The 14,783-nt window shown below is 31.9% G+C and overlaps 1 protein-coding gene across 3 annotated transcripts in view; it reads left to right on the top strand.

Moving 5' to 3' along the window:
* The window catches only part of LOC115216667 (gamma-aminobutyric acid receptor subunit alpha-5-like), a 741,237-nt gene that overhangs the window by 537,779 nt on the left and 188,675 nt on the right, over window positions 1–14,783 (top strand). The gene's annotated exons all lie outside the window — the stretch shown is intronic.

The raw sequence follows: 14,783 nt of genomic DNA, 5'->3' as shown, positions 1-14,783 counted from the left end.
TATCATAAAAGTTGAAGCACCTCAAAGGGCAATCACAAAAAAAGATAGATGGCATGACAGGCCTCGACTATTGGGGTCGACTAGAAAAGCTAAAACTCTATTCTCTCCAACGTCGTCGTGAGCGCTACATCATCTGCATGATGTGGAAAATATTCCATCAGCATTGCCCAAATGATGTTGGCATCACCTTTAAGGTACATCCAAGGCTTGGGCCCCGTGCCATCCGCCCAAAACAAAAATCGCACTCTCATCTCATAACAACAATACAGCACAATTATTTCACCTCAATTGGCCCCGCTCTCTTTAACATTACACCAAAACACATTAAAACAGAAACTGACCCTATAGGGTTCAAGAAGTCTTTGGACAGATTCCTTCAAGAAATCCCGGATAAACCCCCTACACCCGGATATGTCTCTGTAAACAATAACTCTCTACTTGAGTGGGCCATAGTGCCCAAATTCTGACTTGAAAGACTTCACCAGGTGGTGCTATTAAGTTAGACATGGCCTGGGCCAATAATGGCCGAAACCTATCAAAGTATCAAAGTAAGTATATATATATATATATATATATATATATATATACGGTATATACCCACCACACACGCACAGACATACACACACACAGCACACGCAACACTCTCACCTACGCAGAGAGACACACAGAGAAACACATAGACACACATACACACACACACTTATACATATCAATATATATGTATACATGATGTTTTATATGTTTTATATATATATATATATACTATCTGAATGAACCGGCGTTGCCCAGGCTGGTGCTCTTCTTATTCAGATTAGTAAAATATAAACTCGCTCGTGTTGTAAATTCATAGCCTTAACATAACCGTGTTTGCTTGTAGTGTAAGATTACTGTATTTCACAGGAAATAACAATCACTTTTAATACTCAATGGCTTTAAACTTCTGTAAATTACATGCACATATTATTTATGTAAATGCTTCTTCATATACGCTGTTTTATGTCTTGCCCTATTTGTCACTGAGAACCTAGAGATTTTTTTTTATCGCTAACTCTGGAACATCCAAAATACAGCTGACCATGTGAGCTGCAGGTTTAAAGAATATCAAGTCCCACCACCTTTAGAGATTGACTTTGTGCTTTGTTGATAGACACTGCAAGGCTCAAGTATAAAGAAAACTGCAGTCTCTTGAAGTGAAATGGGAGAGGATTTGAGATGAGAGGGATCCTTGGAATGAAAACATACTCCCACACCATATTGCCTGTAAATATTGTTGCTTCTAACACAAGGGGCATAGCTGTTTTAACAAGCAGCCTTGTTCCATTGCAGAGCCTGGGTGCATCAAGGTTACTTAACAGTATTATGGGAGCACTTGTTGTCATGATCAGAATGCGTTGTAGAAATCATGGTGGTTGAAGTGACTCGAGGAACTCAACAGGGTAATGTGTTGCCTATTCTTGACTAGTGACAGTGTCAATTGATTTCTATGAAGATTCAGTTCCTGAAAGAGCTGAGACAACAAATTTAGATTCGGCTTGTAGACAGCATCATTCTTTGGTGCCAGAATTGCTCTTTCACATTGCTACATTTGTAGTTTTTGGCAATGTTAGGAAAGTCTTTGCTCTTCAGTTCTTGAAGCGTTGCAGTCATATTGTCCCATGGGAGATGGCGCCGACTATGTTCTGGTTCCTCTAGAAGTTTCCTATTTCCTATGTCAAGTAATTTCTTTAAAAGCTCGGCAGCTAATGGGTCGCCATGAATTTGAACCCTGATGTAAGTTGTCAGAGTAAGCTGCTTGACATGTTGCCAGATATATGAGGACTTGATAGAAAGTCTCAGATGGTCTGCTTTTGTTCCTCTAGGAATGACAGGCAGTGTTTGCCTAAAGTCACCAACCATGAGGAAGGTGGTACTACCCATAAGTCTTCATATGTTTGTGAAGTTTTGAAGTGTTCTATCAACGGCTTCAAAGGTTGTCTTATGGGACAATGTTGACTCGTCTCAGACAATGAGTTTGGCATCTGGAAGGAGCTTTGCTAACTCCGTAATCTTTGATATGTTGCATAAAGGGAATTCATTTTGGATCAGGTTCAGAGGCAGCTTGAATGTTAAATTGGCTGTTCTTCCACCTGTTGGGGTGTGACTGCAATTCCAGAGGATGCAACAGCCAAAGCAATCTTCTTCTGTTTCACCTTGGCAAACACGAATTAAAAATGTGGGAAGAAATTAAAGTTCAACAGTATTTTCAAAATACAATAAATATATAAAGATACTGTGACGCGGTTTTCTTTACTCTACAAAAGTGGAGGCGCAATGGCCCATTGGTTAGGGCAGCGGACTCGCGGTCGTAGGATCGCGGTTTCGATTCCCAAACCGGGCGTTGTGAGTGTTTATTGGGCGAAAACACCTAAAACTTTATGAGGCTCCGGCAGGGATGGTGGTCATCCCTGCTGTACCCTTTCACCACAACTTTCTCTCACTCTTACTTCCTGTTTCTGTTGTACCTGTATTTCAAAAGGCCGGCCCTGTCACTCTCTGTGTCACGCTGAATATCCCCGAGAACTACGTTAAGGGTACACGCGTTTCTGGAATGCTCAGCCACTTACACGTTAATTTCACGAGCAGGCTGTTCCGTTGATTCGGATCAACCGGAACTCTCGTCGTCGTACCGAAGGAGTGCTTCCATCCACTCTACAAAAGTTTAAATTGTATTGTTATTTTGCATTGGATAACATTATTTCGATATACAGATACAGGATGGCACAACCATTTACAAGGAAATTTACAACAGGAGATTATTATCTATTTCATAGAATTATAAAACTGGAATACACGGTTTGGAAAGAGTTCCCAGCAGCTTCAAGTTAATCGGGTATTTTCACTGAGTTGTCAAATGGCTGTTACTAAGAAAGATATGAATGTCAATTTCTCCAAAAGAATTAGTCTAACCTATATACATATGTTAATCCCTTACTTATGACAGTATAACAGAGTCAACATCCCTCGTGAATAATACTATTATAAATATATGACAGATTGTTATGATCATGGATAATTCGTGGTGGTATGATTCTACATTATGTTAGTAGTTACATATATATCAAATGGAAAAACCAGTAATCCATTATAGCATTCTTGCAATTTTTCCCATTTTGTTCCTGCTGTGATACGGATGAAAGACCTTGTTTTCGTTACAGCTAAATGAATACGTATGCCGTTGTACTAACATTTCATATTATGCATCTTTTCGCTTTTCATTTAACTGTCAGAGTCAGAAATAGATGCAATCTGATGCCCGCTGCTAAAGTAATATTTTAGTCCAAATGCTATTCTGCACATGGCTTTTATTCATATGCTCTACTTTAAAATAAATTAATCTCCTGCTAATGAGAAGTTTGAGATAGATGTTTAGTAGGATTTCCATGGATATAAAGTTCTTAGCTGACTTCATAGCAATATATGAGACAAAGTGTATAGTTACCTGTTTCTAACGTATATCATAAGAACGCATGTACACATCTGCGTGTGTACATGTGTGTATTTATATACTAATGGTTATAAACATAGGTAATATATCGTAGATAACATAGAATCATTGAAGTTGATATAAAATGTGTGGGGCAAACTATAATCTGTTATACTTCCTCTAGTCACTAATGAAATATATACCCTATATTCACAAAAGAAATTGGGCAATATTATTTTCCTGCGCGGAAAACTTTGTTTATATGACAGAAAATATAAATCTAATACAAACTACAGGAATGTGCGGAATCTTAGAAACTCTAATGGTGGAAGCACTCCGTCGCTTACGATGATGAGGTTTCCGGTTGATCCGAATCAACGGAACAGACTGCTCGTGAAATTAACGTGTAAGTGGCTGAGCACTCCACAGACACGTGTACCCTTAACGTAGTTCTCGGGGATATTCAGCGTGACACAGAGAGTGAAAAGGCCGGCACCTTGAAATACAGGTACAACAGTAACAGGAAGTAAGAGTGAGAGAAAGTTGTGGTGAAAGAGTACAACAGGGATCACCACCATCCCCTGCCGGAGCCTCGTGGAGCTTTCGGTGTTTTCGCTCAATAAACACTCACAACGCCCGGTCTGGGAATCGAAACCGCGATCTTATGACCGCGAGTCCGCTGCCCTAGCCACTGGGCCATTGCGCCTCCACAGAAACTCTAATATTACACAGTCGTATGTAATCCCGATAAAAAGGAAAGCAATACATTAACACTGGGTGACGTTAAATGCTTTGAATTACACTGAATTAAAAACCTGGAACGTAAGATCTCTACCCTGATGATAGAGGCTCATCTCATTCTATGTTATATACATCAATACGGTCGCATAGTTTGATGCACTAAATCTGCCAACATTACTATAAATCGCCGATTCCCTATAAACAGCTGTTGGGCTTATAGTACATTCCTTTCACCTTTTCTGTATCATTTGTACTCTCTGTAAATTGGACCTATTGATATAAATATCTATATACTTATACATAAACATTCATTATCTGAAAGCTTCCACCACGAATTGCATGTATACAGGTATACAGATATACAGATTTGGTATTTTATACATTTAATATATTTGATCGGTCTGATTTGTTTATCCTCACACATAATACTATACCTCATGAGCTCGATCCCTCTTTTTTACTTTCTTGCCTTTATGGGACTGACCCCTTTCAAAACATCAGAGTCCCAGTGTGAATTTTTTTAAGCAATACTTAGTGACCTCTATATGGAGAATATCTGGATTTCATCTGTAAAAGATATACATACATACATATATATATATATATATATATATATATATATATATATATATATATATATATATATATATATATCGTTACAGATGAGTTCCAAATATTCTCCAATAGACGTCACTATATAAGGAATATATATATATTATATGTATGTATGTGTGTATGCATTATATTCATAACTGGTTTCAGCCAACGCTTAGTATCAAGTTGGCCAGAAAATCCCTTCTGTGGATTTTTCTAGCACAACTTTGGTTCATCCAGCATCCCAGATGAAAAATTATCCAAATGTTATTTGAAAATCTCCACGTCTACAGAGCGCGAACTCAGGTTGTTTGGCAGGTTGAACATTTCTGAGCCTTTCGAACAGAAGTTGTTAGAGTGCTGAGTTCTTATTCTAGATAAATAAAGATGGGATCTTGTTTAGTACAATGAAATTCTATCCAGTTCCCTGGTTGGTATATCTATCAGTTTAAAATTCGGGAGCTAGGCTTTGTAGAATCTTACACGTGTATATCACTGAATGTATTTTGCATCTTTTGAAATGGAAGTCGGGCCTCAGTTACTTAAGCTTCACCCAGTATTTCATGTGTGGCACCGACTGAAACTTGTTTATGTAGTACGTTGGGTTGCTTCGAATATTGCTGTTAGTTTCCATTTTTATGGTGAACCGAGTCCAGAATATTAATCCAGGCAACTGAACACGACTGTTCTCCATAGGAGCTGTATGATATAATTTTTCATGATTCTGGGTGATTTTAGAATCCAACCAGTCATTTACTTCCACAGTGTAACCAACTTGGTTATATCCACTTGGAACGTTACATCATTAGTGATGTAAATTCTCAAATAACACACCGGCTCTCATTTAAGAATTGTAATACTCCCTCTTGATTTGACCCGATTGCAGTGTGGATATGTATATATATATATGGAACCATTGGTGCAAGACAGTGATTATTTATGGGCAGAATTTAGGTTAGTTGAAATACGTCTGTCACATATTTCAACTACTAAACACACACACGTGTGTGTGTGTGTGTGTGTGTGTGTGTTTGCTTGCGTGTGTGTGTATGTATGTATATTGAAATATAAACAACTGGGAACACTTACAAGTAGCAGTTAAAGCCATCTACACAAAGTAGTGTTTATGTATGAGCAGAATTTAGATTAGTAGAAATATATGTGTATGTATATATATACATACACGCACACGCACACACACACACACACATATTTATATATATATATATATATATATATATATATGTATAAAAATTATATATAAAAAGGGACAAGAACGTGAAATACACAAAGAGACGACACAAAAAAAGAACGGGTCATTCGAAGCCTTTAATCTTCAGTCAGGAATCGGATCATCATAGCAGATTTCGGTTGATTAATCCTGATATTGCTCCGAAACGGCCAGCCCCAATGAAAAACTAACCTGCGAGCATTAGATTTCTTGGAAAAAGGATCGAATGTAAACGAAACAAGGACAGAAAACGGACGAAGCCACGCGAATATAAATACAAAAAAACAAAAATAAAAATAAAAACAAGAATGGTAATAACAGGACAATCCACAAGAGTAAGCTAGAGATAGAGAAACAGACAGAAACAAGGGAAATGCCACTTGTATTCGAACACTATGCAAATATTCTTTAAAAAACTTTTCTTTTAAGTTTTCCAAAATTTTACTGTGTTCCATACTTACTGTCGAAAGAGTCTCAATTACTGAAACCGATTGAAATGCTTTTTTATAATGTTATTTTAGCAGTTTCTATCTTGACTTTTTCTCACACAAACACACACACACACAGACACACATACATACACACACACACTCACACACATGCACATATATATATATATATATATATATATATATATATATATATATTATATATAAAAGGGCTTAGTAAAATAAATTACTTTGCCGCATACTGAACTCATTAGAAATAGCAGCTAAAAAACTTTTTAAAAACTATTTCTAATACTTAAAGAAAACCTCTTTCATATAGTGTTTGCTCAATTCAACTCACGCAAATATGGGGGTAGAGACATTAAAAAAATCAAGTGCAAAGGTTATTTGAAGATCTTCAGAAGCGAGAGGAAGCCGAAAGGGTATGCTCCCACTTTCAGTGTTTTCAAATCCAAACCAGGGAGTTCTGAGCTGATGATAGAAATGTCGTGTTGACTAATCTTGAAACGTACGTTCTCAAATAACCTTTGCACTTGATTTTTTTAATGTCTCTACCCCCATATTTGCGTGAGTTGAATTGAGCAAACACTATATGAAAGAGGTTTTCTTTAAGTATTAGAAATAGTTTTAAAAAAGTTTTTTAGCTGCTATTTCTAATGAGTTCAGTATGCGGCAAAGTAATTTATTTTACTAAGCCCTTTTATATAATGTAATAATTTGAATTCGCCTTAAATGGTCCCTTTGCATACTGAATACTTGGTGAAATTGATTAATTAATTAATTTTACCCTCAATTGTTGAAATTATATATATATATATATATATAATATTATTAGAGACAAAACCACTATTTTGCAAAACAAACAAGGAAAGACTTAATCAATACATAAAATTTTAATAAAAAGTCAAAAAAACCGCCACTACAATTGTTTCTTGTGTTGATCGACAATCTTCAGGTGGACTTCCAATAAGTCAGTTTCATAATTTGAAACTGACTTATTGGAAGTCCACCTGAAGATTGTCGATCAGGACAAGAAACAATTGTAGTGGCGGTTTTTTTGACTTTTTTTTAAAATTTTATGTATTGATTAAGTCTTTCCTTGTTTGTTTTGCAAAATAGTGGTTTTGTCTCTAATAATATTATATAATATTTTACTATAAAATTGGATTTAATCCTAAATCTGATTTTTTCCCTGTAAATTTGGATTTATTCCTTAATATTTATTATATATATATATATATATATATATATATATATATATATATATATATACATACATACATATATATATATATATATATATATATATATATATATATATATATATATATATATATGTATATATATATATATATATATATATATATATATATATTATATATATATATATAATATATATTATATATATTGAGAACGTGTACAAATAACAGTTAAAATACCATTCCTGCGTTGATTCAAATCATCAAATCATCAATCGAAATACAAGATATAGCAGCCAAATCCTCCTCATGTTACGCTGACGATGCATAAAACTGTTTTGTCAGATAATATTCTCGAAGAAAGACTACTGTTTTTCCAAAAAAATAAAAAAGAACAATCACGGAAAAAAGACATTTGTTCATATATTTGCAATTTTATTTGAATTACATTTGAAATGTGGCTGACCACTAAAAATATAGTCTATCGAAAATTGCCAGCCTGCAATCTAAAGTTCATATACATTGGACACGATATGCACAGGTACCAAATTGCAATGCTTCTTGCGATATATGCAGCTATTAATAAAATTTCAAAATAATTGCCATGATTTCACCATAATGCCAATTCCTAAACGCATTCTCCCCATAACTGCATTGAAGAAATATTTCAGTAAGTGTAACTGCTAAAAATGTCAAATCGGGAATTAGATTTAACACATTTATATTTTACGGCTTCCGACCAGGAGACGCTGGGAACAGAGTCACAAAATTCAATTACATAAAAGTAACGTTTATACATTCTGTTTTATTGAAGGTTCCAACATAAGTCTTTGCAATTTTTACCAGAAAAGTCATTGTGGTTCCACTCATCATCATCTTTTTCTTTAACTGTTATAACACGCACCAATACGAGATTGCAGACAATCGGCTGATAACTATTAAACCGTTTTATTTTGTACCGGCCATTTATTCAAGATAGCATGAAATGAAATGCAAACTATAACACATTTTAGTCCTCTGTAGCCTTAGTGATTTAGCCGGGATATTTAAAATCCAGATATGTGTGTGGATGCATGTGTGTATATGTTTGTGTGTGTATCTGCGTGTGCTAGCGAGAACGTGTAATGCTGTGTGTGTGCGCATAATTATATATATATATATACTAGCAGTATCGCCCGGCGTTGCTCGGGTTTGTAAGGGAAATAACTATATAAGTATTTTTAGATATGTAAAGTATAATAGTCATCTCAATATGGCTAACCACAAAGGGGGGGGGGTTACTGTAGCGTTTTACGTTCTGAGATTTAATAATAAATTTTTAGGGAGTTACTTCCCTTATATATGCCAAAAATGCATTAAAAATGGGAAAACTTGATGGTAATTTTTTTTTAAATCGTAGACTCATCGCAGACGCGCGCTAATACCCAGGAGGGCTCGATATGAATCACGACTATAAGATACCCGGTTTTGGTTAAACTGCACTGTAAAATGTGGGAGTAGTAAGGAATCTAAATCGTAGGAGACAGACAGCACACAACCTCACTTTTATATATAAAGATATGAGTGAGAAAGCTAAGTTTTCCGAATTCACACCGCAAGCTAGTTACTCTGCCAAACTTCGTATACATGCGTAGAAATACACACTCACGCGTGCATGACGACATTCACATATGTGCAGTGTGTGCGCGCGTTTATTTTCATGCACGTATACGATGTAAAGTAGAACTTATGACGTGAATTTGTAAAATAGATTTGTGTCTCTAAAATATGTAAGTCAGATGAAAGTAATCACCTGAACAGTAGAAAGCTGTGTATATGCCATACAACTAATGGCGTCCAAAAAGTTTTTCGTAAAGCTTGATGGACAAGATTCATAACATATATCAAATGGCTGACGGACGGTAATAAACAAAAGGAGAAGAAATATAGTAACATTTATGTCTCTCTCTCTCTCTCTCTCTCTCTCTCTCTCTATCTATCTATCTATCTATCTATCTATCTATCTATCTATCTGACTGTTTGTACATCTGCCTGTCTCTGTGTCTCTTTGTCTATCTAGACATCTACACAGTGATGACTATATATAGACAGAGGGATTTCAAAGTGTGTGTTTGAAGATATGAAATGGAATGTAAGCTGTCGTTAGATGCGTAAATGTGACGATTGTTCATGTGACAGTAAGTTGTTTAATTATAAACAGGAAGAAGAAATAAAGGGATAAATTGTGCCCCTTGAGAACGCTTTAGTACTTAGCAAATATTCATGTTCGGACACACCTATCAGCATGCATTGTAAAAGTTTTATTCTCAGTACAATAAAATATTAGCATATTTTTGATTTTAACTTCTTTTTGATTTTAATCTATGCAAAGGCCTAGTTGTTTGTAGACGCGTATGATATTCGTATATTGTTTTGTTTCTTTGTTTATTTTTGTAGTGTCTATTTTCCTCCTCTAAATTTAATTGCTACAATTTTATTTACTCCACTATAGAAAAGAGTCATCAGACATTTTCATGAAATTCAGACACATGCACGCGCACACACACACACACAGACACGCATACAGGCAACACATAGATGCCAACATTAATCTTGATCTAGATAGAGACATAGAGAAACTCACACCTATAAATGCAGCCATATAGACATCACCTACAAACACATAATAATATGTAGGGAGTGTGTTTATATGTATAAGAATGTGCATATATATATATATATATATATATATATATATATATATATATATATATAAGCACACAGTTACAAACACGCATACACATAAAACAACCAAGGACACTCACTGAAGCGCATAGACACATATATGTATACCCTATATCTAACCCTAAACCTAAGGTTGACCAAAGACGTGTGAGTGGATTTCGTAGACAGAAACTGAAAGAAATTTGTCGTGTATATATATATATATATATATATATATATATATATATATATATATATATATATATATATATATATATATATATTATATAGAAGGAGCTTCTACAGGACTAGAACTGTTTCATTCAAGAGAAATCTTCAGGAAGCCCTGCTATGTATTGAGTACCTTATTTACTGTGGTTAACCCCGAATCAACCCGGGACATACATATATATATATATATATATATATATATATATATATATATATATATATATATATATATAATATATATATATATTATATATAATATATATATATATATATATGTGTGTGTGTGTGTGTGTGTGTGTATATGTGTATATATATATATTATATATATATACATACATACATATATATACATGCATACATGTATACATACATACATGTATGTGTGTGTATGTGTGTGCGTATGTATTTGTCTGTGTGTAAATGAATAAAAAATGGAGATATAAGTAACACTAAAATGAAAAATTGATATTTAAAATTTATTAACAGAACTCGATATTATATTATATTCATATAATAATGTAGCATAATGTAATAAATTAAATACATCCAATCTCTATGTTAAAATTCAATATAGATTAATATGGTAATTTTAAAACTTCATAATGACTTCCATATCATTATTATAATTATTATTTTCCTACACAAAAATTACTTTTTTATTAGAGGAATATAATATATAATGCTTCTAAGAAATATATATATATATATATATATATATATATATATAAGTATGAAATAATTATAAAAACACACATACATGCATACATAGTACATATAAGACATATATACACATATATAGATGCATACACATAACAATACATAATACGAACATGTATTCATTTACTGATATACAAAACATAGCTAATTAAAAAAATGTTTTAACAAATAACTCATGTACAGATGTCAATGTATAAACATACATACACACACCACATGTATATATATACATATACATACATATATTTATATATATATATATATATATATATATATAATATATATATCTTCAATTATATAGTATCACGGTAGATGTGTGTATATGTGTATATATATATATATATAATATATATACATATACACATATCTACCCTGATACTATATAATTGAAAATATATATACATACACAAAAATATATATAAAAATAAATGTATCTATAAAATAAAAGTAAAATAAAATAAAGAATATATTTATAATCATAATTATATTTTTTACACATTTAAAACCTATAACTATTTAAATAATTATAGCTAATATAAAATTATAATTTAATATAATGGAATTTAAATAAACGTTATTATACGATAATTTACTCGCAATATACTTTTAGATTAATAAATATTCCTTCATAAAATATTAAGTATATGATCCTAATCTATTTACTAAACAATAGCAATAATGATATTATACACATGTACACATACACTTATACATATATATACATATATACATACAAGCATGCATCTACAAATGGACAGAAAAACACACACAGAAACACGTACACATATACATATATATGTGTATATATATATATATATATATATATATATATATATATATATATATATATATATATATATATATTATATATATTATATATATATATATAATATATATATTCTAATGTTTCTAAAGCTTATATAGCAATATAACATTTAATTATCTTACAAAGGTTATCTAACAAAGTTTAATACCAAATAGACCTCTAAATAATCAATTCAACTTAATTATAATTTCTTCACACATATTTTGAAGAGTACTTTTATGAGGGAACTATTTCTTTTTTGTCGCTAAGAACTTCCTTTTTTGATGTTAAAATGTTATTTTTCTTCACACATATTTTACATCTATTATGAGAAATTTTATAGGATCTAGCCAGACTAATTTATTATTATCCTGCAACTCTCATATAAATTTACTTAAAACTGGAGCTACATAACTTATCTCTGTTTCTACATGTATATTCTTCATTTGAAACACGCCACTTATTGAAATTTTCGGTTTACCCAAAATCAAAATAACTATTTCCTTCAGATTCTACCCGACATCTGCATTTAAGTTTTTTGTGGATACAAATATACAATCACAAGTTCTAGCTACACGATTTTATTTTGATTTCGTCCATTGTTAAAGTATTATTAGTTTTATTACTAAAACATGTATCTAATTTATTGTTATTGATCGAAGAGATAATTGTAAAAATGCTTTTAGTTAGTGAAAAACCAATTTTAACCGTTTTATTATTAATTATTTTATTATACTTATTTACCTTATTGAAATATTTAGATATAGATTTGTAAAAATATTTAACTAAATTAGTTTTTGTTTTTTTTTTCGCAAAAGGATTAACAAACCGAATATTTTAGTTGAGTGGGAATGCTAGATTCCCTTGTTCGGAAATATAAGGACAAAGATCGTGTCGTATAGCCAGCTGGAGAGGATGTCTCCTGGGGCTAAATTGCAGCAACATTAGTCCTAAACCAGGACTGCCATTTTATGTTGGCAAGCAATCTTTGCTACAAAGTATCATCCTTATTTTTAGTAGATTTACTAAATTTACACAATTCGCTGTTTATCGATTTAGAATTATTAAACATTTTACTGCTTTTATCCTTTCTACTATATACAATCTTATATATATGTACATATATATATATATATATATATATATATATATATATATATATATATATATTATATATATATATCGCTTTATTAAAGGCTTCATTATAGTATTCAGCATTACTGAAAATTCTCCCATTAGAAGATAAAAATGAAATTAGACCGGAAATTAGACGTGTAATTACTTTAGGATGATTACTATTAAAATCAACATACTTGAAGTTTGTATTAGGTTTATGATATGGTCTATATTTGGCTGTAACAAGATTCAGATTAACATCTATGTAATTAAGAGAATGATGTTCGTTTCAATGAGAAATTAATAAACGAAGTCTTTTAAAAATCTATGCCGTTTTTTTTTCATATACAAATCTAATTTCTTATTGGGTAGGGTATTAATTAAAAACAGCGCATCATCCCTTAATAGCCCACCTTTAAGTTCAGAATATTCACTACATAAATGAAGCAGAATGTATATCCCTGCAATATGAGGAACCAGACCAGAATCACTCGTATTTTTTGCTAACCCGGTATTTATTACCAAATAAAATTACTGAATTTCTAGCTTCTAAAATTATTTTAATTTCTCTTAAATTAAGTTTAGATCTATTGTTAGCAAGCAAAAGTGTCTGATTAAGAACTATAGGATTTATAGATGGATAATGATTATCAATATCTATTAAATTTACTTTTATTTTCATTATCTATTCCAACAAAACAATTCATAGCATTCATAGATCAAGTTTCAATTTTCTCTTAAGTGTTGTTAAATATTCATCTAAAATACATTTTACATGATTTACCTATTTCAGATCACCTTGAGCAAATCAATCTAATTTTACGTTTTGAATAGAATTTATCCTCAATATCTTTTAGAGTTATTCTAGGCCTCATAGGCAAAACTGGCTCTGTCCTTTCATCAAGATTATAATTCTCCATAATCTGCGAAGATTCCAAGTTAATACACCGTAGAAAACTATACTTACTACCTTATACCTACTACTTATTTCATTTTTGATTAGGTCGTAGTATTTTAATATACCAATATTATACAAGTTACTGGTTTTATCAGACATATTTTGTTTAAGGTCAGATACCAAATTCTTCAGATTCCATAACTGTTCATTCCCCCTAGATGATACTTAATGAATTTACTTTTTTCTCTATAGGCAATATATTATCCCCAAATACCGTGGCGGAAATGCTTTGGTTTTAGTTTTTTTTTTTTTTTATAAAGACATTCAACACCTTCCTTTTCAGAATCAAATCCTTGTTCAAATTCCTTCTCATAATAAAAGGTCTTCCAACCTATCCTATGTATAAATTCAATAGCCTTGGTAATTAGATCCGTCATACAATCCTTTTAAGTGGTTTATTAAACGTCAATTAGTAATTTCTCCATTTTGCCAGCGAAAAACAGTATAAATATCATCATACATGTAATATTTTTAATTAAACCCAGTACAACGAAAATAGGAATGAAAACATACATTTTTTAAAAAATTACATGAGTATATATATATATATAATATATATATATATATAATATTTAA

Source organism: Octopus sinensis, linkage group LG10 (assembly GCF_006345805.1).
Source record: "Octopus sinensis linkage group LG10, ASM634580v1, whole genome shotgun sequence".
Lineage (NCBI taxonomy): Eukaryota > Metazoa > Mollusca > Cephalopoda > Octopoda > Octopodidae > Octopus > Octopus sinensis.
This window is presented reverse-complemented; position numbering and strand designations above follow the sequence as displayed.